General features: G+C 40.4%; 2 long non-coding RNA genes across 9 annotated transcripts; one reads left to right on the top strand and one right to left on the bottom strand.

Moving 5' to 3' along the window:
- Positions 1-976: 976 nt before the first annotated feature.
- On the bottom strand, positions 977-16,371 carry LOC140603995 (uncharacterized). Its single transcript, XR_012007042.1, has 3 exons — positions 16,310-16,371; positions 1,394-1,686; positions 977-1,222 (listed from the first exon to the last, which is right to left on the bottom strand). It is a non-coding gene; the product is annotated as an uncharacterized lncRNA (long non-coding RNA).
- Positions 2,655-26,916, top strand: LOC140603994 (uncharacterized). Of its 8 annotated transcripts, none has more exons than XR_012007041.1 (5): positions 2,677-2,737; positions 18,107-18,174; positions 20,162-20,320; positions 24,069-24,214; positions 26,650-26,916. It is a non-coding gene; the product is annotated as an uncharacterized lncRNA (long non-coding RNA). The 8 variants fall into 8 exon arrangements; XR_012007037.1 differs by having other exon boundaries at positions 2,681-2,737; positions 20,162-20,234; XR_012007040.1 differs by lacking the exon at positions 2,677-2,737 and adding an exon at positions 5,480-5,494 and having other exon boundaries at positions 20,162-20,234.
- The last annotated feature ends 1,044 nt before the right edge of the window (positions 26,917-27,960 follow it).

Raw genomic sequence — 27,960 nt, forward strand, 5'->3', positions numbered from 1 at the left:
AACCACTGAGCCACCAGGGCTGCCCTTGGATATTTTTCTGTAGGCAATAGCAGTCATTGTGTTTGGAAAAGCAAGTAGCCTAATCTAGTTGTACACTTTTACTTTGCTTTAGGTTAGGATTTTTTTTCCTTGTAATTTTTCTTCCTTTTTTAAAATAAGCCAGTAGTGTTGGAATATGTATAAAGAAGAGTGCACCAATCATACACGTACTCCCTAATTATTACAAAATCAACACACGAGTCAAGAAATAAAACATTACCAGGAACCTAGAAGATTTCTTACTTCCATTTACCAACCACTTCCCCTCCTCCTTGTCCAGATGTAACCACTCTCCTTACTTCTAATATATAGATTAGTTGTGCCTGTTTGGGACGTCCTACACGGACTCATCAAATATATATTCTTTTGTGTTCGGCCAGTGTGTCCAATATCGTGTCCACGAGGTTGATCTGTATTGTTGAGATAGCCGTAGTTTGTTCTTTTTCATTACAATGTAGAATTTCAGCGTATCGAATATACCACATTTCATTTATCATTCCATTGTTATATGGATGTTTGGGTCGCCTCCAGTATTTATCTCTCATGAATAATGCTACTAAGAGCATTTGTATACATGTCAGTGGCCCATATTTATGATTTTAAGGGATTATCATGCTTTGCTGCCACTTGGAACTGATCTGCTCTGGAGCAGAGCCTGGGTGTTCTTCTCCCTGGGCACAAAGGCAAGTAGTAGAGATTCCTTCTCGAACCACGAAGCTATTTTTCCTGATGTATGTCCCAAAGTTGTCCTCGGTGAAATAATAACTCTGAATTTCTTTCTTTCTTTCTTTCTTTCTTTCTTTCTTTCTTTCTTTCTTTCTTTCTTTCTTTCTTTCTTTCTTTCTTTCTTTTCCTTCCTTCCTTCCTTCCTTCCTTCCTTCCTTCCTTCCTTCCTTCCTTCCTTCCTTCCTCCCTCCCTCCCTCCCTCCCTCTCTCTCTCTCTCTTTCTTTCTTTCTTTTCTTCTTTCTTTCTTTTTTTCTTTTTGGCTTGATGCAGTATGTATGCATGTATTTTAGTTCCAGTGTGGTTCACACACAGTGCGATATTGGTTTCAGGTGTGTAACAGAGCGATTCGCCAGTTCCACATATCACTTAGTGTTCCTCAAAGTAAATGTACTCTTAATCCTCTTCAGTTTCTTAAGGTATTTTCCTCTCTTTGAATTCCAAATGTGTAGTCCACACCTGTGCAAGAGAAGAAAACACAAGACTGAGTTGTGAGATGGTGACATTGGAGGTTCTTTCCTACTCTGAGACCTACAAAGCAATGAGATATTCTAGAGGAAGGAGTGAGAGCCCAGGAAACTTGACCTTTGCCTCTGTCTCCAGGGTGATCGAAGCCCAGCCCTTTCTTACCCTGTAGTACATTGTATCCCAGTCATTTGTTTATGCTCATCTCTCTGGCCCCATAGGATCTCCTCAGGGATCCACATGAAGTCTTCTTCATCTTTTTGGTTCCTAGCACGGCGCCTACACATGGTAGATTGTCTGCGTGCATTCCATCCTCAGGGTTACCACTGGACAGCTGCAGAGGGGAGGCTGGAGATTGGCCCTGAGAATACATCAGAACTGCTCTCGCACCTCTAGATTTTTCAAATTTGTTTCTTAGTGTTGATGATCCAGTATTAGCACTCAGAGGCACAATGTGGCTTAAAATAATAAAAAACACATAGTTAATGCTAATTGCATCTTTCTAGTGACCAGACACCGTTCTATGTGTTTTACATTTATTAGCTCATTTAATCCTAGCAAATCTTCAGGTGAGAAAGTTAAGGCTCCAGCAATTAAGGCTTAAAGTCCTCCAACTAGAAGGACAAAAGCAGGATGGGAACCCGGGCTGTCTGGCTACAGAACCCCTGTTACAGCCATTCCTCTGTGTTGTGTTCACCAAGAGACGCATAGGACAAATACCTATTGATTAGTTTTTGGTGGAGATTCTTCACTCTTTAAAGAACAAAACCATTTCCTATGTTAAAAGTTCTCTGGATAAATTCAAATGTATTCCAAATGGAAGCCTTGCATGGTAGTCGGGTACAGAATCCCAACCCGCGGTGGAGTGAGTAAGAGCATGGGCCCTGGGGACAGATGCCATGGATTTGAGTCCTCGCTCTGCCTCTTATTCCCTGTGAATTTGACAGTTTACATAACTTCTCTGAGCCCCAATTTTCTTATCTATGAATTAGAAATAGTCATTTTTACTTTAAAATTTTTTTGAAAATGAAAAAAATATATAAAATACTTAGCATTACTAAAAAATAACAACAAATGGTAGTAATATTTTTGGTAGTATTAGTATTTCTGTTAGTATTATTCGCTGTGACACCACAAAAGGTCTTCGTAGGGATGTTTCTTTTCTGAAAACTTGTTCATCTCTAGCCCTCTACAATCAGAACCTTTTCTCTCTCAGGCAATCTTAGAAGGAAATAGACTCTATCTTCTCTAATACTCAGTGTTGTCTTGTGGCAAAATATACATGAAATTTACTATTTTAGCCATTTTTTAATACAGTGCTCTGGAAGGAAGTACACTTAAGTTGTTGTGCAACCATCACCACCATCCATCTCTAGAACCTTTACATCTTCCCAAACAGAAGCTTAGTACCCATTAGACAATAGCTCCACATTCTTCTTTGCTCCTGGCTCTTGGCAACCACCATTCTATTTTCTTTCTCTATGAATGTGACCACCCTAGGAGACTGGCGTAAGTGGAATCACACAATATTTGTCCTTTTGTGACTGGCTTATTTCATTTAGTAGAGTGTTTTCAAGGTTCATCCAGGTTAGAACGTGTGCCAGCATGTCCTTCCTTTTTAAGGATAAATAATACTCCATTGTGTGTATATATCACAGTTTCTTTATCCATTACTTCATCAGTTGGTTGCTTACCTTTTGGTTATTGTCAATAATGTTGCTAAGAACATGAGTATACAGATACCTGTTTAAGTCCCCGTTTTCAGTTATTTTGGTATATACCTAGAAGTGGAATTGTTGAATCATATATTAATTCCATGTTTAATTTTTGAGGAACTACCATGCTGTTTTCCACAGTGGCTGTACCCTTTTATATACCTACTGGCAACACACTAGGGTCCCAGTTTCTCTACATCCTCACCAACACTTCTTAGTTTCTGTTTTTTTTTTTGTTTGTTTGTTTATTTTTTTAATAACAGCCATCCTAATGGGTATGAAGTGATAGCTCTTGTGATTTTTTGTTTGTTATTTTTTATCATTGTGGTTTTGATTTGAATTTTCGTATGATTGGTAATGTTAATCATCTTTTCATGGGCTTATTGGCCATTTTTCTCCAATATCCAGTTTTATTCTTTACGAAAAACACATGCTCCCACTCAACTCTAACAGTCCATCAATTCATACCAGGCAAGTCACCATACGATATAGTAGGTAGTTGTTTCATATTTTCATGATACCTCAGTGTCCTCTTAGTACATTGCTGGACCATTGTAGGGTGAGTTACTTGCGATAGATGACTAATCTGAAATGCAAGACATTGATCTTTTTTCACTATCAGTTTTAGGGCGTGCTTTTTCATCCATCTGTTGCCTTATCTGATGGGCAAGAAAGCTTTCAGTAGGAATTACCCCTGTGTGCAAGTAAACCCCATTGAATGAATGATGAATGAATGATGCCTTTCTTCCCCAAATGTACTGAATATATCTTGAGCAGTCTTTGACAATGTTGACTACTCTGTCCTTTTGAACTTGTCTTCTCCTTTGGCTGCCCTGACACCATCCTCTCTGGTTCTCAGTCTACCTCTCTGACATTCCTTCTAAGTTTCCCTCCCTTTTCTTTGTTCTTTTAAATATTGGTGTTTTCCATTTCTGTTTTGGCTCTTTTGTTCATCTCCATGGTCTTTCTCCCTCACCCACCATTTTTACCTCCATTTATATATGGGGAACTTCCAAACATGTCTCTTGCCTAAAACTCGGAGCTCTAGGATCGTTTATTAAGCTCTTCATTAGAAAAATCCTATAAGCACCTCAAATTCTACATTATCTAAAATAGAACCCAGATTCCCCCCAAATAATAATCTTTCTTGAATCTTCCCTAAATTGATGAAAGACATTGCCATCAAGTCACAAAACAGGGAAATCATTATGCATTCCCCTCTTTCCCTTACCTCCCCACATCTAGTAAGTCTCTCAGTTCCCCTCTCATCTCCTACCTAAGATTTCTGAACTCAGTAAGATGATGCTTGCAGTATGTTGGCTCTGTGCCCTGCACACTGTAAGCATGCCATTCATGATAACTTTCCTGTTAGTAGTAGTTGCTTCCAACTCCTGTTACTATCCACCAAGGCTCTTTCAATGGTCATCTCTCCTCCTGCTTCCAATCTTGCCCCCATCAAATCCATCCGTTAAATTCCTTCAGTCATTTTTAATTTTTTTCATAGCACACATCTTACCATCTCACGTCCCTGCTTAAAAATGCTTTCCTGGCTCCCTAATGCAATTCAGTTTCTAAGCTCAGTACACAAGGTCCTCCAGCATCTGGCTGCTGGCTAAAGTTGGATCCATCTTTGGTTGCTTCCCATGGAACCCTATCCTATGTTCTGGCCAGAGCAAATGCCTATGCTTCCCTGAACACACCCCGTAGCTCCACAAGTTTACGGCTTTGTGCACACTCCTCCCTGTGTACAAAACGTGTTCCTCCCTCCTTTTCCTCCAACCGTAGTTCATCCTTTGAGACCTCACCAAGTGACTTCTCTTACATGTTGTCTCCCCTGAGCTCAGGTTTTCCAGGATGGTTGGCCATCCTCTGGCTTGTGCTACTGTAACTCGTACATTATCACAGGTAATTCAGGTGTCTGATGAATAAGACAGAAACTGCTGACAGCATCTTAGATGTAAGGTTTTCTAGCATTGAAAATAAAATAAAATTTCAAGGTCTAGTCTCCACTGGAAATCCTGTCACGGTATCATTTTTTCTCCCCAGATTGCTTTGTAATTGTTATTTTTTAAAATGTCTGCCTCCTGACTAATGGAAGACACGGGAAAAGGCCTGGGTCATAGTCACCTTTACCTGGCTCAGTGTGTGATACCAGACGCTTCTTGAGCACTATCTGTGTGCCAAGAACTGCTGTAGGCACTGTGCAAATTGTAAGGAACAAAAATCCCGGCATCCCTGAGGGCAGGGATGCACTCTATGCACTGCCCACCATTTCCCAGTTTCCCTCCTACCCAAAGGCTGATGTTATTCACAGACTTTTCTATGATTAGGAATATAAAGGGGGAAAAAATCACTCAGAGAGAAAATACGAACTGTCAGATGAGAATGAAATTATAAGTGGTAAGAGGAGAATTAAATTAAGAGCAGTAAGCATCATGGATTTATAAAAACAAGTCATGTCAGACAAACTTAATTGCTTTTCCTGATAGAATTACCAAATTAGGGGATGGCGGGATACAATATCCTGAGAGCAGTTTCCTTCAACGACCAGGTAATGAATATTATTTTTGAAGTTAGCAGAACCCTTTGAAATAGTATCTGTTGAAATTGTACAAAATGAATTCAAATTGACTTTGATGTGAGTCTGGTTCACTGACTTGACAGCAGATTGAAAAGGAGAAAAGCTAAGGCAACTACAAACAATATGGCACTAAGCTTAAAGATATTGCCTAGCAGGAGCTTGGGGGGCTTTTTATTTAGATGTGTTTATCATGATCATTATCAGGGGTCAAAGTATGATTTGGTGGCATTTAAAAGACATTGAAAGAAAATCATAGTACTTGGGGGAAGTCATTGAATGGAGCACAGAAATGAGATGGTTCTATATTATCATTCTAATGGTATGGTCCTTGGAGTGATAAAACCCAATATTTTGCATAGTGCTTTAAACTCTTGCTACTCAAAGTGTGGGCTACAGACGGCAGGAGCCCAGAGAGCCGTCATGATCTGGGAGCTTGTTAGAAATGTAGAATCTCAGTTCCCACCCCAGTGATTCCAAATCTTCATTTTAACAAAGATCCCCAGGTGATATTTGCACGCACATTCATTAGAGAAGCACTGCTAGGCTATTTTCAGATTGTTCTATATGATTTGAGTTTTAGACCCTTCTCAGAGGTGCAAGACATTGCATTGATCTAATAAGTGGGGACTAAGTCCCAGTCTCAGTAATCCCACTTATTTACCCTTTTTACTTTGCTTAAAAGCAAGCCTGTGTAGCTGATGAAGCTGTGTCCTGGGGGCAGTTAACTTCAGTGGGTCACACCATTGTCGTCTGTAAGGAGGAGCTACCCACCTGTGCCTCCTCACAGTGTTTCTGTGCGCCATGCATGTGTGCCGTCCATTTGCATCCTTTAACATCACGGAGAAGTGTCTTACTAGTCTCATTTCACAGATGTGAACTCTGATGTTTGGAGTGTTAATATAATTGGCCTAAATTCATGTTTTTAGTAAATGGCAGAGCCAGAGCCAGAATTTAAACCTAGGCCTGTCTGATTCCCAAAGCCTTGGTGTTTCATATATAACGGGCTACGTCATGGCTATGTGTGATAGGGATTTCAGAAGATGGCACAGAGAGGGGGATTCACTGAAGAAATATTTATTGAAGGGATGCCTGGGTGGCTTAGTCAGTTAAGCCTCCGACTCTTGATTTTGGCTGGGGTCATGATCTCAGGGTCGTGAGATCTCGAGCTCTGTGTAGGCTCTGTGCTGGGAGTGGAGTCTGCTTAAATTCTCTCTCCCTCTTCCTTTGCCCCTCCCCCCAAAAAAAAGAGAGAGAAAAGAAGAGTCTTTACTCAAAAAAAAAAAAAAAGTATTTATTGAGCATCTATAATGTTGTAGGAACCTTGAGAATATTTATTAAGGAATAAAACAGACCTAGGCCCTGACTTTGTAGAATTTACAATCTAGTAGAGATGGGAAATTGTGTGTGTGTGTGTTGAAGTGGGAAGAGTATGAGGAATATTGCTTCCAAACGTGCCGTTTGTTGGGATAATGCAGATATCAAGAACGACGGATGATTGGTAAACATGCGGGTATGAAAACAGCTTAAAATACATAATATACTATTAACCTATTAACGACAAACTTCTAGGTAACCATTTTGCTTTTTAAGAATTTCTTCCAACTTTGTAAGGAACCTTATTGGGCCCTTAGAAAATTCTAATATCATTGTATGTCAATGAGAACTTTGGAAAGGAGAGGTGAAGGAGGAGACTGAAACGCCATCTCTTTCATCTGACTTTGGCCCCGTGTCTAGGTCCCACTCCCTTTTGGTATTTGAGGTTGAACTAAGAGAAAGATGTTTGTCTTCACGTGAGTCTGGTCTCTAGAAAACTGCTGAGTGACAAGCATCATAGAAATGTAGACTCCAAGAGTGAGGATCCTTAGTGGGGAGGTGGTACATTGAGACATGTGGGACCAAGCATCGCTCAGAAGCTTTTCTCCTAGTGAACTGTCCTTTATCCCTCAAGTTTCTGATCCTGCAGACCTGGTTAGGAAGGTGATCTCTGCCACATGGTCCTGCACAGCTTTTCCTTTTCCTTTAAAGTCCTCCTTAAATTGTATTCTTTTTAATATCCATTTCTTGCCACTAGTTCCCAGCTCCATGAGGGTAGAGCATTGGTCTCTTGCAATAAATACTACATCCCCAGGATCTAGCAGAGTGCAAGGCATATAATAGGTGATAAATCAATGATTCAATAGTTGTCCTATTAAAATTTGAAAAGCTGATATTTTTAAAAGTCTTTTCGGTTTTAAAAAATGTGGCTCAATAAATATCCTTTGTGTGTGTGTGTGTGTGTGTGTCTGTGTCAAAATGCATGTAACATAAATTTACCATCCTGACCATTTTAAGCATACAATTCAGTGTCATAAAGTACATTCAGATTGTTATACAACCATCATTACTACACATGCACAGATGGATGCAAAAACGAAACTCTGTACCGATTCAACACTGACTTCCTGTTTTCCCTTCCGCCCTGTCTCTGGCGACCACCATTATGCTTTTTGCCTCTATGCGTTCCACTACGCTAGGCACTTCACACTAGTAGGCTCGTGCAGTATTTGTCCTCTGAAGACTTTTTTACTTTTATTGTTCTGAAGGAGCAAGGAACACAAACTACATGGTGGTGTTTGTTGGAGTGAGTCTATTCTTCATCTCATTTAGAAAGAAATATGCTTATTCTTGGCCTGTTCACATTGAAAGAGCCAGAGACTAGTAGAAGAGGAAGAGAAGTGGATGGATCTTCTCCAGGCTTCTTACTATTAAACTTCACTTAGAAGATTTGTGGCTACACTGAAATTCAAGGGTGTGACCTATTGAATGTGAGAATCCAAGGCAATGGATTTAAGGTAGGGTTTCCCCAACATTACTTATTTTCACAGCTCACCCAGGCTCCTAGCATAGTATTAAAGAGAAGGCTGAAATGCAGATAATAAAGAGAAACAGAACGAACGTGGCACGGATCCTCGGGCAGTAATTTAATACCTGAATCTGGGGTGTGGAGAAGGGACTGGCTCTGGTCTCTTTGATCTAACAGGGCCAAGCAGGGATTATGAGGTCTGTCTGTGCTTTGCCTGGGATATGCTTACCACACACACAAATCAGTGGTTTAGAGATGACAGAGAGGGCTTGCGGAAGTCACATTTACCTTTGCAACATCATCTTTGACTAGCGGGTGAATTGACAACAAATAGCAAGTAAAGATGAGACATTGGGGATCTCTGTTTAGAGTAGCTATCTATACTACTCAGATTGGCCTTTCCATGGTACAGGGAGGGGTGGGGAGAGTGATGTTTGATGGGGGCTCAGCACCATGGCTGGGACCTGAAATGGGATTCTCCCTCAAGGCTTTGAGCATCATCAGATTCTGGGGAGCACATGGAGCCAGGAGCTGAATAAGACACCAGAGTCCACTAAGCCCATTTAGGAGGTGGGAAGGAGTACAAAACGTGAAGGGAGTCGGAGATTGTTATCAGAACGAAGAAGCTGAAAGATAAGAAAGTACTCAGCATTTAAAGCATAAGTGGGCAATAGCTGGGACGGGGTGTTTTCTGTGACCATGTAGGCAAGTTTAAAGAGCTAGGAAATTTTGCCCAAATTGCTAAACAGGTCACATTTATTTTACTGGGTAGACATAACCAAAGTGCCACGTTGATGTCTCTTTCCCCTAAACCCCACCTCCTCCACATCCTAGACGCTCCCAGCTTTATATCCCTATTACAGACCAACCACCTGGATGCCAAATGATGTACTGGTGTAATAGTTAAGGGGGCTTCTAGCAAGATAAGCTCTCTATATCCAGTGATTTGCCTGGGATTAGAAATGTGCATTCCACTTGGAGAGCCCTGCAGGTATCTGAGAAGCTTTGGGTCTTACACAAAACCATTTGCATGTCTTACGCATGCGTTTTAGCTTTTACTTGTGCAGAGATGATAATGGTTTTATTTATTCCTTCAACTTTCTTTGACTATTGAAAGAAGTAGTTACAGAGTTTGCTGAGAATCTTTGCAGCCCAAGTGCAAGTGAAAATACATATATCATGGATCTGTGTCTCTCTCTCTATATCATATATCAAGTATATTTTTATCCATGAAAAGATGGCTTCCGAAATTAGTGGACGTATTTGTCTTAGCTTTTGCAACCTCAAGCCCTGCTGCCAGACCAGGTAATGCTTTTCTTCTTGGATCATATGGTATGTGCTTCAGTCTGAATAACATTAAAAATATTTCTCTTAGCAGGATGTGGTGGAGTTGTTTTCTTTTTTAATTTCAAATAACACCACTCCTTGAACTGGGAACAAACAATTCACTTGCAGCTCAGCTCTGCATTTATTTGTAATTTTCACATAAATCAACTTATATGAAAATGTATTCATAATTTGAGCTTTCTCTATAGCGATAAAATGTTTCTGCTTCTGTGGTAGAAAATAGCTTATTATGCAAACAACATTGCCACTCTTACATTATGCATGGGATTTACCTGGAGAACATCACAAAAGCTTCAGAAAAGGGGGGGCGTCCAGGGGAGGGTGTAGGGTACTTCATTTACTGCACCATTTACCTATAATAATTAGCTACAAATGAGTTAATATCTGTATTTAGCAACTTATTTAATATTGCTTTGGTTAATTCAGTGAAACAATGGAGGAAAAAGAAAAAAATACAAGGGAGGTCTTCTGATAAATGGTGCCTTTCAGGATGTCAGCCCAGTGAAAAATGAGATCTAGTGGTTTCAAACTTAGGCCAGTGGTGGTGAGTAATTAATGGCCAACTCATTTGAACTTGTGTGCTCGATCTAATTTGGGATATTGAGGGTTCACACTGATTTGCCTTTAAAAAGAATGTCACTGTCAAATAAGGTGATTGTATAAGATTGATATGGAGAGCTCTGACTTGGATGTATAGCACAATTTATATTTAGAGAGGCAGCAGCAGTGTTATTCCAAACCGTGTGTGTAGTGTCACCACCATATCTGGATGGAAAGCTGGTGTTCTTTCTATATAGGATTCAAACAGGGATCACTTTAGGTATAAGTGGTATATGGTATTTATTTTTTTCAGTCACATAACAGATATGTTTTAAATGTCTTTTTGCTGTGTTTGGGCGTGTGGATAAAGTAGTAATACACAATGGCCTCTGCTTTTATGTTACCTTATTGTGATTGGAGGGGAGTGGGTAGGCAAAGCATAACACAAGTAAATAATTGCAATAAGATTGATAAATGCTATGAAGGAAACATACAAGGAGCACGATTTAAGGAGTATTGGGATGGTAGAGATAATCTTTGACAAATGATTTAACCTTTCTGAATTTGCTCTTTGTAAATTGTGAAGGACTATATGTGAATTATCATTACTTTACACAGTTACATACAATTCTACATGGTTGCCTCTTGTGAATCTGCCATCTTGAATCACTGTTAGTAGTCCATTTGCTCCATCTGGGTGATCCCATTTCAAAGGACCAAAAAGCAAGAAGATCACTCTGTGGTTGTGGCTTCTCAGCAGTTCCTAGCTCTTCTTTGCAAAGGCTTATGACTTTTCTATTGGGTGTTCTCCAAAGGGCAGCTTTCTTTTGTTGGTCCTGCTATAAGATTTCTGCTAAACTTTGTTTAGGGCTGAATTAGAGGCTCTTACTTGGAGAGATGACATGGTAGATCAAAGATTCAGGCCTGGAATCAGAAGCCTGGTGTTCCATTCCTAGCTCTACCCTTTAATGGTTGCTTGACTTTGGTCAACTTACATACTTTACTGAACATCTATTCCTTGTCATGTTTAAAAACTATATTACAATAATACTTCCCTAATAGTATCTAATAATACCTTTCCAAGTTATCATAAAGTAAAATGGAAACTCCTGTTATTTAATAATTTCAGTCTTTAGAAAAAAATAGATAGTTCCTTAGTTCATTTTACAAAGCCAATGTAATCTGATAATTATGTATTGATTTCACTTATAAATATGGATGCAAAAAGTAAAACTAAAACTGTAGCCCTGTATAAAATGAATGACATACCATGACTAAGTAGGATTTATTTCTGTAATGTAAAGGTGTTTTAATATCAGAAAATCTACATGGTAATTCTTTAAATCAAACTAAAAGGGGAAAAAATCATGGGATTAAATCATTGGATACTATAATGTAATTTTATAAGATTAAATAGCCATTCTTGGCAAAATAGGAATATAGGGAAATTTATTTAAGCATAAAAAGATTATCACATTATTTTAGCAAGTATAATAAGCTATCCAATGATAAAGTTATTTTGTTTAAAATTAGGAACAAAATAGGGCTCTTCTCTATGACCACAATTATTTACCTTGATTTGAAGGTAGTAGCAAATGAAATGAGAGAAGTAAATAATGGGTATAAATATTAGAAGAGATAAAATTGCTGTATTTGGAGATAGTATGGCTGGATACTTAGCAAACCCATGAGATTAAAAAGAATACTAAATTTGGTAAGAGGTTTTGGTAAGGTGTTTGGTTATTTGATAAATATACAAAATCTGTAATTTTTTTGAAAGATTATTAATGTGTTTATTTGAGAGAGAGAGTGAGCAGGGGGAGGAACAGAGGAAGAGGAACAAGCAGACTCTGCGCTGAGCCTGGAGCCCAATGCAGGGCTTGATCTCAGGACTCTAAGATCATGACTTGAACCAAAATCAAGAGTTAGATGCTCAACTGACTGAACCATTGAGGCACTTCTGTAATTTTTTTTACTAGTGTTAGTCAACTAGAGGTAGACTTTGAAAAAAACATTCCATTTATAATAGCAACAAAAATTTAAAGTACATAGGAATAATTTACAAGATTTATAGTCTTCCTTAAAAAAGCTTAAAAAATCTTATTGAATACATTGAGAGACATATGTTCTACACGGAAGACTTAAAACTGTAAAATTTTCAATTCTTTCAAAATCAAACACATATTTGCAATTTCATTTAAAATCTTAATGGGATTTTTAAAAAAAGAAAATAATTAAGTATCTTAAAATAGTCAAGAAAATTATGCAAAAGAATAATAAGACATACTTACTAGATATTAAAACTAACTTCAGAGCCATGGTAATAAAAATTGTTTGATATCAGCATCAAATCAAATAAATAGATCAAAGAAGCAGAGTAAAAACTCCGGAAAAAGATCCAGGTATTTATAAGACCTTACTATGGCATTGCGGGGTGCCTGTGTGGCTCAGTTGGTAAGTGTCTGACTCTTGATCTCAGCTCAAGTCTTGATTTCTGGATCATGGGTTCAAGCCCTGGGTTGTAGTCTATGCTGGGTGTAGAGCCTACTTTAAAAAAAAGGTGGTATTGCAACTTATTAAAAGCAGTTATTTAATAAAAATTGCTGGCAAAAGTGGCTACCCAAGTGGAAGAAAATAAAATTTATAATCCTTACCTCATCATATAAAAAATAAAGTCTGGATGGATTAAAGAAAGTAATATGTCAATTTTTATTAAAATGAGTGATGTACTTAAGCTTTGACCTTGCAAAGTGAGTGGGATTCTAGCCAATAGACATAAAGCACGTATGTAAGGACATGTATACTAATATTTATTACAGCATTGCTTTTATTAGCAAACAAACAAGAAAACTGGAGACAACCTTAGTTTTCATCAATAGAACTATTGAGTAAGGAGATCCATTATTTGGCATTTTGTTTTTTGGGTTTTTTTTTTATGTAGCATTTTGAAAGAATGAATTCCACCTCTATTTATTGGTTTGGAAGGATGTCTATAAAGTAATTCAAGAAATAAAAGCAAGCTGCGAAATTATGTGACGAGTATCATCTAGTTTCTGTATCTATATTTTTATATTTGCCCAAAAAGGTTTGAAAGTGCTCACCTAGCTGTTGATATTGGTTTTCTCTGGGAAGAAGGCAAGGATGGAGGGAAATGAAGAGGGGGATGTATATTTTCTTCTTTGCATATTGTTAGATTTTGTCACATGTTAAAATGAGCACATGTTCCTTTCAAAATTAAAACAAAAATCATTAAAAATGACCAAATGAGTTCATGGATACAAAGGCGTACTGTCTGATTGGCATTACTTTTTGCCTCTCCTTTTTTTTTTTTTTTGCCAGAGAATAGAAAACTAGCTTATTGAGAATGGGCCAGTTCTCATCTAATTAGATAATATTTTTCCAAAGATCCTCTAAGAAATAAACCTTCCCAAAGATCCCTAAAAACCCAGATCCCCAAATCACAAGCACTTTCCTTTATATTCAAATAACCAATATTTTAACAAAATACATTGGACAGTAAGAACAATTTATAAAAGTTAGATCAAAAAACCTTTGGTAGGGCAATTACATGGGGTCAGCCTCCAAAAGGAAGAGGCCTGGGGCCTAGAAGTTCTCAAAGGACACCAGTCTCATAGCTAGTAATGCGAGGCTCTGACTCTCCTTATCTGACTTGGGATATGATATCCTTTACTGCCTCATAACTGCCTCTCAATATGGTCAAAGGGCACTAAACCTATTCCAAATGGAAATGATTTTTTCTCCCACCAATTTAGTAGACCTTTGAGGACTTTACAGGCTACTGTACTAAACCATATGTATCAAAATGTTCTGCTGTTTTGAATTCTGGTTTTTGAGATACTGAGTAAATAGAAATTTTCATAGACTGGCCATGACCATTTCTTGCCAGACCAAGTCAAATTGATGCCAGCTTCTACCTATCTCATTCTTCATTTTACTACTGTCCTAGTAAAAACTAAAGTTGGCTTGCAGTCTAGTGATAACTGGGCATCTATCTCTTGGTGCAATGCTATTAAGCTCCAGGTATCTGATGTGGGGTGAGTTATTTAGGAGATGCAAGCTGGTGGCATGGACAAAGCATACTCTCGGGTATTAGCATAGTAGCCCAGTCGTGTGTGTGTGTGTGTGTGTGTGTGTGTGTGTTTGTAAGGCTTAGAATTGCCTCAGTAATGATCACAAGCACTTTTTTGATGTTTGCAACCTATGAACACATGCCAACAATTGACTGGCTGGCTGAGTTGGATGAGTGTCCCAGAGGACGGGTTGTTGGCAGCTGTTCTTGGTGTATCTTCAAGCATAGTTACTTGGGAGAGAAGAAATAAGATTGGAGCAAGAGAACAACTTGGCTTCATTCTAGTATGAGAAAGGGTTGTGACTTGAAGTCATCTGTCTGTATCCTGATGTTAAGAGTAGCTCAGATGTAAATTTCAAATTAAATAAGAAAATCTAAGAGAATGCATTATGAGCTCAGTGCTCAATGAACAAAATAAAAAATGATTTCACTAAGGGAGTTCATTTTACTCTGCGGATGAGTTTATATGTTTCCCCTTTAAGTATACTTAGAATTCAGTCCTGAGGGTCAAATATTGACATTAATGAGACGACTTCTTATACTATACAGCAATGATAATGAAAGATTGTACATGAAACATTGTGAGTGAATCTCACAACATAATGTTAAGCACAAGAAGCCAGACACCAAAGAGTACACTGTATGATTCCATTTACATAAAGTTCAAAAACAGGCAAAACTCATCAATGGTGTTGGAAGTCAGGAAAGTGGTTGCCCCTGGGGGCAGGGGTGAGAGGAAGGAGCATGAGGGGAGGTGCTTGCCATATTCAATTTCTTGATCTAGGTGCAGAGTACATGAACATGTTCAATTTTTGAAAAATTCATTGACCTGCATGATTATAATGAGCATACTTTTCTTATGTATATGTCAATAAAAAATAAAAATAATTAATTTCTTGGGCCTTTCTTACCTGCCCTTTCTTTAATTGGCTTTTTTATTATCCTTGGTAAATGGCAACCGTTCCTCCTCCCCTATCTCACTTTCTTCCTATGGGTAAATCTTTAATAAAGGTTACAATTGATTAGCATGAAACTGTTTTTGAGTCCTTGACTATTTAGAATGGAGTTCTTTTTTTTTTTTTTAAGATTTTATTTATTTATTCATGAGAGACACACAGAGAGAGTCAGAGACCCAGGCAGAGGGAGAAGCAGGCTCCCTGCAGGAAGAGCCTGATGTGGGACTCGATCCAGAGACTCCAGGATCACACCCTGGGCTGAAGGCCGGCGCCAAATCATTGAGCCACCCAGAGATCCCCCAGAGTGGAGTTCATTTATTGTAGTCTTTTCACCTGACACTTACTGAGGGGGCAGCCTAATAAAACAGGTGCAGACAGCTTGAAATAAGTGTTAGGCATGAGGAAAAGATGGCCCATTAACCTCACACAGTGAAGGGTACCGTAATTGCAGGTTGAGAGGCAACTTTCACCCCGTTTACAGATTTGCTTAAGGCCTGGTCATCTAACTAAGCTTTTAATCTCTGTGCTGGGTAGTTTGCTTATTTATTCTGTCTAGAGGCAGGGCGTTGTTTGGGAAACCTCTGGAGATATTTTCTGGTCTTTTCATTTCAGATTAAGTCTATCAGGGAGCATGGTAGGAGATGAGCACAACTTGCATTGTGAGTGATCCAAGCAGGGAGTGCCCAGGAATGAATAAATGAAGGAGGGGATGGAATCTGGTTGACCTCTAGGTCAGGACATCCCACCTTCAGCTCAGTAATGTCCCTACCCCAGACCCTTCCTCCTGAGTCCACTCAAGCTGCCCAAGGCTGCACTCATCTTTGGTTTGTCTGCACCTCTGCTGTTCCACCCCTACTTCTGTTGTGACCCCCTGGTACTGACCCATCTCTTGCCACCAAGTGGTGTTCCCAGGTACCATCCCTCTCTGCGAGGGATGGCTATCCACTCGCTGGCACTTGCCTATCATAATTCTCCCCTCCTTTCTGCAAGGGAACTCCATCGGAGCCTACCTTGGGATGTTTTCTCACCACAGCTTGAACTGCCCCTTGCTCACGGATCAGTGGCCCTGAGCTGGCACTGAACAGACAAAAAGAAGGGGGATGGTGGGAGGAGCAAGTAGAAGGAGAAACTCTGATAAAAGTTGCTCATCTTCAGGGTGCTTCAGTTCAAATGTTACTTCCTTAGAGAAACATTCTCTAACCTCCCTTTCTACAGGGACCCCATCATTTTCTATCATATCACTCTTTTAGTTTCCTCCTTATTCCTGAAATTCTCTTGTTCATTGTTTACTTGTTTGCTAGCTAATTCTCTACTTCACTACGACTGTGATCTCTGTAAAGAGTCCCTTACTTATCTTGTTTGCTGTGACATCCTAGCACTGTGATAGGACTCAACTCACATTTAATGAATGAGTGAATCTTTTTTTTTAATTTTTATTTTTATTTATTATTTTTTTAATTAATAAATTTATTTTTTATTGGTGTTCAATTTGCCAACATACAGAATAACACCCAGTGCTCATCCCATCAAGTGCCCCCCTCAGTGCCCCCCTCACCCATTTACCCCCCACCCCTCCCCTTCCACCACCACTAGTTCGTTTCCCAGAGTTAGGAGTCTTTATGTTCTGTCTCCCTTTCTGATATTTCCCACACATTTCTTCTCCCTTCCCTTCTATTCCCTTTCACTCTTATTTATATTCCCCAAATGAATGAGACCATATAATGTTTGTCCTTCTCCGAATGAGTGAATCTTTAAAAACACTCTGAAACTTGAAGAAAGTTTGAGTGACTCCCATTCAGAGTATAATATGTGAAAGTAAAATGGCCTCCATCAGTATGAAATCCTTGTGGTTTTGTCTTGCAAAACCCAACTGGCCAAAAACTATTGAACACCTGCTCGGGTTAGTTACACTGTGATGCTGGTGTAGACTTTGTTGGGCTAAGTGTAGATCATTGGCCTATGATGGTGATGCTGCTTCTCTAGGCTAGCTTCTGGCTCTGGCGAGGAGTGTGGCTTTTAGTTACAGAGTTGAGAAGGCACGCAAGGTTAATTCTGAGTTAAACTTTAGGATTCAACTCCCCAGGGAGACCTAGAAATGGCTAAGATCTTACATTAATATGTAACCAAAATTTAAACTCATATTTCAGCAACAAGGAATAGTAAATAATGCATTGCTTCATGAAGATTTGTTTAGTTTATTTACTTACATTATTTATAGGTTATGTTGGGAATAGACTTGGCCTGCTCTGCTTTGTTCACAGTAACATTCCATAAATATAACAGCAAGCAATAAAATAGCATTGATTCAGAAGTGAGCTCATAGCTTTGTATAACATCAAACATAAAAGCTGTGTTACAATGATAAATACTAAATCTTTAAAATATCTTTAAAATATCATTGGCTTTTTACTGCCATTACTTATGCAGTGTGTATTTCAGATTTTCATATTCAGTATTGTACGTTTTATGTGTGAGTTATGTCCTGAAGCTTTTGGTGTAGTCTGTACAAAACCGGCATTTTGAAGTTTTGGATGGGTGGCGAAAGAACTTGATTCTGGTTCAGAAGACCATTGTGAGTTGTCCAGAAAGATCTCAGTGAGAGAACAAATGGCGTTCTCTCTCTCTCTCTCTTTTTTTTTTTATGTTCTCAAAACATATTGGCGTTTTTTTTTTTTCTATGAATGTGAAGTTCAAGCAATTTAGAAAAAATAAAAGTGTGGGTTTAAAACAAAAGTCTTTTATTCTTCCTATAGTAGGAAGTGTCCTTGTTTTCTTATTTGACATCTAGAATTTTCTTGTGATTCTAGAGTCTCTGCATGGTCTGCTGTTGGTCTGATGGACTCCAAGATGGTGCTTAGCAGAGGCTGGGAGATAGGTATGTAGTCGTGTTAATATCTGGAATATGGAGTCACGTAGCTCTGGCCTGGGGTTCTGGCTCTGCTATTAACAGGTTGTGTGTTTTGGGCAAGAGACTTAATTAAGCACTTGAGTCTCAATTTGCTTGTCTGTCAGAGATCATACCATATAGCTAATAATGTAATGAATATCCAGTAACATAATGTTTGTGGAGCACAGTGCCTGACACATACTGAAGGCCTTTACATGTTGCATCGCCTTGGGGAAGGGCCGATGAAGAGGAGGGGGAGATATCCCGGCCGTATAACCAAAATAGAAGTTGCAAATTACCTGATATTTATGGGAAATGGTTTATATGAAATAGTCATAATTATACATTGAGACCTCACCTTAACACTATTTGGCATAAGGCATGTCTTGGAGACCCCTTTCAAGGAAATTTATGAAAACCAGTATTACAAAAAGGCCTGCCATAAAGTACAGTTATACACATCTATTTCCCTGGCAAAGGCCTGAGGGCAGTGTGAATATATTTAAAAAAAAACACAATCTGCAATATTGCTAACTCTGAGTGTTGGGTAATTTAAAAAATTTTTTTAATGCCCTTATGGAGGCACAGTTGTGTTTTTATTTTTTTTATTTTTTATTTTTTTACGCAGTTGTGTTTTTAATATAGTGACAGACAGAAGTAGGAATGGGAACGATGGAAAAAGCAAGCCCAGGGGAGGACGGAAAGGAAGGGGGGCTGACAAATAGCCCTCGGATGGGACAAGTTGGAGCAGCTCTCAATTTATGGGCCACCACTTTCAACCCTGGGTCTGTCTTTGACATGCAGATTGGAAAGCAGTGGCTCAGACGGTTAGATCCCCATGTGAGGTGACCTAAATTACAGCCTCAGTACACTGGGACACGGGAGATTTGTTAGAAATGATTTTCTGTCTCTTATGGTACCCTCAAGACTTATTTAATCCTCTCTCAAAGTTTGAAGAATACATAAGAATTATGGTATCTTGTTGAGAGTATCTTTTTTAAAAATTTCATCTTTTAATTTGAAAAAGAAAAGTACTGAAAAGTTACAAGACCAATACAATGAACTACCGTACATGTTCACCTAGATCCACCTATTATTCCTATTTTTCCACCTTCACTTTATCTACCCATATCTATGATATAGGATGCATGACATATAACATTTTTTACTTATCCTTCTGCTGAACCTTTGGGAGTAAATTGTAGAAATCATGGTCGTATCAGCGAACATTTTCTAAGAACATAAAATGCATCAACATCATGATCCCATCAAATCTAGAAAGTTTCACATTGATACAAGGCCATTATCTAACAAACAGTACATATTCAAGTCTTGTCCATTGTCCCAGAAATGTCCTTTCTGGCACCTGTTTTTTCCACCCCAGGATAATTTATTGTATTGACGTGCCATGTTTCTTTAGCTTGCAATCATTCCGTGGTTTTTCCTCTGTATTTCCTTTTTTTTTCCCTCTGTATTTCCTGACAGTGACATTTTTGAAAAATATCAGCCCCTTGTTTTGTAAGATGTCCTCCAATTTGGGTTTGTCTGATTGTTTCCTTATGATCCATTTCAAGTTCTGCATTTTTGTTACGACTACCACTGACGTGATGTTGTGTCCTTCTCGGGGCCTCAACGCAGGTGATATGCAATGCCAAAGTCGAAAATTTTCATCAGCACTAAAATATATTTTTAATAATCTTATTTGTTAAAATGAAGACTTTGGAGTACTTCTTAATTGGAAAAATCTCCTTGAAAATCTTACTTTATGGAACATTACAACCATAAGATCTGCCACCGTTTCTTGGAAGAATGGTTGTGGAGTCATCTTTCTAGTCTTCATCACTCGGTAGAATGGCGCTGATGTGTTTAAATGTCAAAATATCTTAGGGACTTCTCTAAGATGCCTTGTTATCAGGAGAATCCAATTACATTGGAAGTCTGAGGGTGCAAATTAATCCCCATTCCCTTTCCGCAGGTGTTTAACCAGTTGAGAACACAAGGGACAAAATGATGATCAGCTTTATCACCAGGAGACCCGGAGCATATGGGCAAGCCTTTTCCCTCCCTCTCCGAAGCAGAACCTTCAGTGCTTTCCCAGTCCTGACCTCACCATTCTCAGCCCACATTTGGAAAGGTTGAGACCTGGCCAGGCCTGCCAGAAACTGGTTGGGAGAGGAAACAGCTATCTGTGTTGTCGAGCACATGCAGATCTGAGAGGCCACGTGCAAATGGCAAGAGGTGGGGGCCCTCGCTGGCTCCCCACTGCCTGGAATGTGCCCACGACTGCTCTCTTTTTTCCAGTCCTATCCTCTTCTGTGGAGAGGAACCAGTGACAGAGGAGAGAGAGGAAGTACAGGTGTTCTCCCTAACATTCCCCTAGAGGACGAGAGGTGAAGTCTTGTCCCTAGTGTAGGGTGGCAATGTGGGGAAGAACAGAAAAGGACTCTTCCTATAACATTGCCCACATTTATTTCTTGGGTTGCACCAAGTGGAATGGAAAATATGAAGTCTAATTGCAAAGTGAAATCTCATCTTTCTAATTAATGCTGCAGGCTGCCAGGGATGTCAACTTGCCTTTTCAACTTCGGAAAACTCATTGAAGAGCAAAACATTTGTCAGCTTTGCCAACCTAGACTGTTACTAAGATAGACTCTCCTACACTGTTGTTTTTTTCTTTTCTTCTCTCTCTCTCTTTTTGGAATAAATAATACATTCACATGGTTAAAAGTTTTAAAGTTACAAAATTTACAGAAATCTCCATTTCACCTTTTCTGTCTGTTGTTCAGTTCTTCTTTGAGGTTCCAGGGCTATTGCTTCTTGTTTTTAAAATCTGTTCTTCAATGGTGTGGGTCCAGCATTCATTTTTCAGACAAGTCATTATCGCCTGAAGCTTCCTCACCCTTCCATCCCTCCTGTCCATCTTGGTTCCCAATCTTTTGATATTAAAGCCAGATCCTGGAAAGGGGTCAGTACTAGACAGGGAGAAGATTCTAGGCATATGTGTATGCATATTTATGTGCCAGCATTTCAAAGTCAAATATAAATGATTTAGGAATTGCTCATTTAGTCAATAAACCAAAATATATTTATTATTTAATTATCATGTGCCAAGGATGATACAAAGAGTACAAAGAATGGTCCCCTGAATTCAGAAAGCTCCAGAGTTTACTTGTGGAAGCAGAATTAATAAACCTGTTTGCAGACAACTTCTAAGCCGTGTGGGTACTGGGGTCTTCTGGAAAGGAGAGGATTGGTGTGAACTATGGGCTCTGGCGAGAACTTCATGGAGGAGATAGGATTTGAACAGCCCTTTGGAGGACAAGTGGTACCCAGTGGGTGTTGGGAAGGAGGGGCTTTCTAGACATGACTACCTAAGTCACACCGGCCCCTCTTCCGTTCCCCTCCTGTGGAGGCTCATTGCTGACATGCACCCTTACTGTTTCCTCTGCCCGGATCCCTATCCAGTCTGCTTAGCTAATTCTCCATCCCCGGGTCACTGCTCTAATATCACCTACCTGATGACACCCGCCCCAACCTCCCTATTGAGAATCAGAACCCACCTCCATGCTCTGAATGCCCCTTATTCCGATCTAGTCTTTCCAGGGCTGTCAGCAGTTTATAAGACATTCTATCATTTAATTTTGAGATTATTTATTTATTTATTTGAGAGAGACAGAGAGAGAGAGAGAGCAAGCAGGGGGAGAGGGAGGAGCAGATTCCCCGCTGAGCAGTGAGCCGACTGTGGGGCTCCATCCCAGGACCCTGGGATCATTACCTGAGCTGAAGGCAGATGCTTAGCTGACTGAGCCCCCCAGGCGCCCCTATCATTCAATTTTAAAAACTCTATTAGTTGTTCATTTTCTGTCTACCCCCCCACTAGAAGGTAAGTACTGTAAAGGCAGAGATTTTTGTTTTCTTCCCTGTTTTCTGCTAACCTCAGCCCTTAGACATTGGCCTGTCATAGGCAATCTGTAAATGCCGAGTACAAGAAGGAATAGAGCCATCCCTTCCTTCCTCTCCAAGAAATTGTGGAGAGAGAAAGCCCACGTCAAAAAAAAAAAAAAAAAAAAATTAATCAAGTCATCCCTTTGAGCTCAAGACCTCTTTGCATTTCCTTTGTGTGTGTGTGTGTGTGTGTGTGTGTGTGTGTGTGTAAGATTTTATTTATTCATGAGAGACACAGAGAGAGAGGCAGAGACCCAGGCAGAGGGAGAAGCAGGCTCCATGCAGGGAGCCCGAGGTGGGACTCGATCCCGGGCCCCGGGGTCACACCCTGAGCTGAAGGCAGATGCTCAACCACTGAGCCCCCAGGTGCCCCACCACTTTGCATTTCTAAGGGACAGTTATTGAAAGTAGGTGGCTCAATGCTGGGCCTCTGATTTTCTGCAGGCCTGAACATACTCAGTTTGGAAATAGAAAATGAAGGGAAGAAAGTAAACATTGTTCTGCATATTAATGTGACACAGTGATGCTATTGAGAGAACAGCACCTTGAAATTTATGAGCAGTTAGAAACTGATTCCTCTTCATCTCTCCGGGTCTAGACGGTCTAGACGGTGTTGCTGAACTGCTTTCCCTCCCTCGTTCAGCCTGGCCTTCCCCTCTGCGTTGAATCCCCCTGGATGTGCTGGTGACACCCACACTTGCATCTCTTAGCCTGACAGCCCCATTTGCATGTCATGTCTAAGTCGCCCCCGTCTTCTCCGTCTCCGTTAATGGCACTATCACGTACAAAGGCTCCGGCCCCAGGCCTCCTGGTCATCGTCCATTCCTCCTTTTCCTCCCTGCTCACATCTCATTCAGTGGCAAGTCCTGTGAGTTCTTCTTCCAAAAAGTATTACATCCCAGCGCTGTTCGCCGACCCTCTCCACCACCATCACCTCCTCCTCCTGCTGCTGGAGACTTCCACGGATCTTCCTGCTTCCTCCCTTATCCCCAAGAACCTATTCGCACAGATCAGGCTGCGGTAATTCTGTCAAAGATGTAGCTCCGATTATGCCCCACTCCTGTTTAAACCCTTTTAAGGTCATTGGATGGGACTTAGAATGGAATCTAAAGGGGATCCCTGGGTGGCGCAATGGTTTAGTGCCTGCCTTTGGCCCAGGGTGAGATCCTGGAGACCCAGGATCCAGTCCTATGTCAGGCTCCCGGTGCATGGAGCCTGCTTCTCCCTCTGCCTATGTCTCTGCCTCTCTCTCTCTCTCTGTGTGACTATCATAAATTAAAAAAAAAATAAACAAAAAAAGAATGGAATCTAAAGCCTTACCGTGGCTCTGGGCTTCACCTGATCTGACCTGGCCCTTGCCTGCTTCTCCATCCCATCACCATCACGCTCCTCCTTCACGACGTTGGCCTCATTTTCCTTCTTTGAATATACGGAACTCATTCCTGCTTTGGATCTTTTGCAATTGAATTGCTTTTCCCTTTGTCTGGAAGTCTCCATCCCAGGGCATTGCTGGACTCTGTTCGTTAGTCAGGTCACCCACTCAGAGAGCCCCTCCTGACTGTCCTGTATAACGCCTTTCCGCCCCCACCCTATCTCCTAGGTCTTATAAGCAGGAATCATTTTGATTGTGTGTCTGTTTCTCTTAAAGAGGTCCCACAGAAGACAGCCCGGTCACATGGGTGGATAAAAGGACCATTTACAAAGATTTAGGCAGATAAAGGGAAACGAATAAGTGATAGAAGTACTTCTTATAGCAACAATAACAGAAAACTGTTAACACCCCAAGGCCTGAATGGGGCAGGGGGTGAGAGTAGCTACTTGAACCTGGAGAAAGTAGCTGTAGTTTACAGGAGAGGCCATTTGGCACGTCTTTGGCCCAGCAGACAGGGTGTCAGGGGGAAGAAACACTCAGACCTTACTTTCCTGCTTCCATCCAGACTTTTGCTGCTGCTCCTCATTGACCAGATTCAACCAGAAGCTGAAGGGCATGACTACCAACTGATGCAATCCATAAAGGACTGTCTCCAAGGCGTACAGTTGGCTTGAAAAGAGAGGAGAGAGGATCCGGGAGGGCAAACAGAAGGTATCCACACACACCCCTTACTAGAATTCACGCTTCATGGGAGAAGCAACTGTCCTCCGAATCTAGGAGAGTTCCCGGCACACATAGATGCCCAGTAAATATTTGTAGAATAAATGAATGAGAATTCTTTGTCTTTGGAGGATGTGTCTGTTTTTTTTTTCCCCCCAACTATTATAAGCTATAAAATTGGAGAGAGTAAATAGATGTGCCTTCAGTTCACACTGCCGGAGTGGGAAGTTGGGAATGGATTCACTCTGGCAGGTGTGTGTCCTCCCGATGCTGGGCAGTGCTGTTGCAGCTGGGAGCCTGCCCCTCCTAACCCTCCAGCTGAAGCCCTGGTCAGGGTGTTGCTATACGCGTAACTACTCAGACTTGGAGAAGCATACCTTGGACTGGGTCGTGGGAGGGGATTGATTCTCCAAAAGGAGAGCTGAGGTTTCCCAAAGGATGAGTTGAGATTCACGAAGAGGAAGCATGAGGGAAGCACTTTTGTAAGAGTGTGTAAATCTGAGGGTAGGAGTTCCTTGAGAAGGATGTAACTTGTTACCCTCTGTATGTGACACCTGAAACCCTTTAGCTGTCTGTTATGCAATCTTTTTCCTTCAGGTTGAAAGAGAGAGTATTAATATTAATACCCCTTTTTTCTTAAGGAAGATACACTAAAGGGCCATTGCACATGTGCTTGTATTAAGGAATAATGAACAGCATCTATATAGATGTGTTATCAGCAATTCTCCTCTCTTGACACCTCCTAATATATATAATGAGAGACATGCTCCTTTGTTTAAGGCCTCATGGAATTTCACCAGGCCAAGGTCTAATAGAGCTTTGTCTTGAGTAAAGGCCTAATGGGATTAGGCCTGGGGGAAAGAAAACTCATTGTGGGCCTTTTAGTTTGTGCCTCCGGAAAAGTTAGGGGTGGGGAGAGAGACAGAGACAGAGAAACTGAGGGAGAGGAAGGGTAGATGGACCAAACTTTTCAGAAAGAGGAGATAAATTTTACTACCTCCTTTGGGCCATCTCACACCTACGTGATTTCATTTATCCCTTAGGACAATATTATGATGTCAGGAGTCTTATTGTTTCATTTCTACAGATAGGTAAACAGATTAGCCAAGAAATTGAGTTCCCCAAAGTGAGAAGTCTGGGAACAGTTCCCTGCCTTTTTAGTCTTGTACCTCTCAAATCCATTCTGTCCACCAGTAGAAAGAACTCCAATGAAAGGTTGCTGGGAACTCAGTTGTGACAGGAGGAGTTCTTTCTTTCTCTTTGCCTTGGCATTTTTCTGACACAGTAGACTTTGCCCTGGACGAGGTTCCAGGTGAGCATGAAGGATTGATGAGGCCCAAAAGGGGTGGGAGGAAGGGAGTTGGTACATTGGTACTTCATACTCTTTCTGATGTGGAGGACATGATAAATGTTTTTTGGTTTAAGAGAAACCTTCCATAAGAAAAGTCTCTTCTGAGGCACCTGGGGGGCTCCGTTAGTTAAGCGTCTACCTTCTCAGGGTCCTGGGATCGAGCCCCATTTGGGCTCCCTGCTCAGAGGGAATCTGCTTCTCCCTCTGTCCCATTTGTTCTCTCTCGTGTACCCACTCTCTCTCAGATAAATAAATAAAATCTTAAAAAAAAAAGTCTATTAAAGAAGAGATAGCGAGTTAATGTGAAAACTATCTTCCTAAACTAATAATGTCAACAATTATTAAGAAGCAATACGGATAATGCATTGAGGGTAATCAGGAGTGAATATTGCATAAGTCAATGTAATGATCATCATTTCTTGAATTTCAAGAAGGAGAAGGAACAGAACTTTCTTAGAGAACATGGAAATATTGGCGCAATGGATTATCCCCTTCTCCTGCTGTTTTTGTAGTCAGAGAACAAACACTCTTTATGTAAAGGAAATTTGGGGTTGAGCAAGGAGAAATATGTTAACTCAGACCTTTCTTTATTACTGGGTAAAAATAAGAAAGAAAGCATGAGAGGAATAATTTTTTGGAAGAAAAGTTTATGCAGGAGAAAACACAAAGCCATGCCTAGCTGTATCTGGGCTATATCGTGTGGAAGATTTATTTACTTTCAGACTGATCCTGCCCACAGAGCATGAGAGCGTGAGGCGAGGCAGACCAACCCATGTGTGATAACACTCTTGTTCTAGGCTCGATCATATTGTTTTTGAAACTTAGATAAGATTCCACTGCCCTGGTACCAGTACTGTGTACTTACTAGTTGTGATAGATATCACTATTTTTCACTGATATTTCCAATTTTCCTCTCCTCCTCAGACATATGAAAGACTATGTTTTCTTGCCCCTCCATTTGTTGGGTGGGACAATGTGACCAGTTCTAGCCAGTAGGCTAGGAATAAAAATGGCATGTGTCCCTTTTGGGGAAAGCAGTGAAATGCTGATGTGTTATTTTCTGTCTTTCTCTTAGCATGGTAGACCAAGAAGTGTCACGTTGAGATGGAGAAACTCAAGATTGAAGCCTGGAATGCTGACCCACTACATGGAGGACAAATGTCCCAAAAAAGCCACCAGGACCTGCAGTGAATTTGTGTGAACAAATCTTTGGTTGTGTCCATGTCTGAAGATTTAGGGAGATGTTTATTACCACAGCCTAAACTAGCCTATTCTTAGAACATCTGGTGGGTGGACACACACACCCATATACACACACAGAAGTCAAGAAGAATGTACAAAACTGGCTCTTCATTCTGTTTCTAATTATATCTCCTAAGTCCCACAAATTACATAGAATATGATGACACTCCTCTCCCTTTTGCCACCAGCTACTCATCTGGGGTACCTGTAACCTTGGCTCTTAGGGCCACCTCTTGTGCTTGCTTCTCAGGTGGTCACTGCTCAAACTAGTTGTTCTAACTCCCCTCACTCCCAGAACCTGGCAGCTTCCCCTTCCTAGCCTCTGGTGTGCATTTTAGTCATTACATTTTGTTTTAAGGCTTAAGGTATTTAGGATTCTTGTGGAAGGATAATCTTTAGGGCAGTGAGGATTTTCCCATCAAGATGTCTGCTATTAGCAGGAATTCTTAGAGTTATGAGGCTGAAAGAACCCAGTATTCTGGATTGTGTGTACATTGGTCTGTACTGTGTCGCAGGAAGAAGTGTTTGTGTGTATGGGGAGAGGTAGCAAGAGGAGGGAAACAGACCACCCTTCCCGCCACACTAAGAGACAAGAAAATGAGGCCTATCTCTGGTAGGATTCTGTGAATGCCCAGTAAACGCCAATAATGATGATGCCTGACTTTTCATTTATATGGTCTTATTTTGTTTCTGCCCTAACCTGAATGTGGTGTCAAGGGAACTATTAATGGCTTCTATTCAGGGACATGTGACTTGGTATTTATATATTACCTGCCCACTTCATAAAGTGCTAATGAATGTTTGCAAAGCTCTTTGAAATCCTCTGGTGAAAGGTGCAACGTTAAGTGAAAAATATTATTATTATTATTAGAAGGTAATAGACAGCTTTGAATGATTGGTCATAAGAATAACCGACATAGCATTAAAAGAAGTGCCAGAAATCATCCAGACGTTTTCAGCTCCTCCGGCCCTATCAGCCTCCACATTACATATATTACACTGTTTCCCTGACACCCATTCTAATAACTGTATAATTCACACATTAAATCACCACTTCCAGGGAAAGGTTGAGCTCACTCACAGCTCTATTGATGGTGACACTGAGAGGATATTAAATGTTGGAAGGTCTAAAATGGAGGCGAAG

Source organism: Canis lupus, chromosome 14, assembly GCF_048164855.1.
Source record: "Canis lupus baileyi chromosome 14, mCanLup2.hap1, whole genome shotgun sequence".
NCBI lineage: Eukaryota > Metazoa > Chordata > Mammalia > Carnivora > Canidae > Canis > Canis lupus.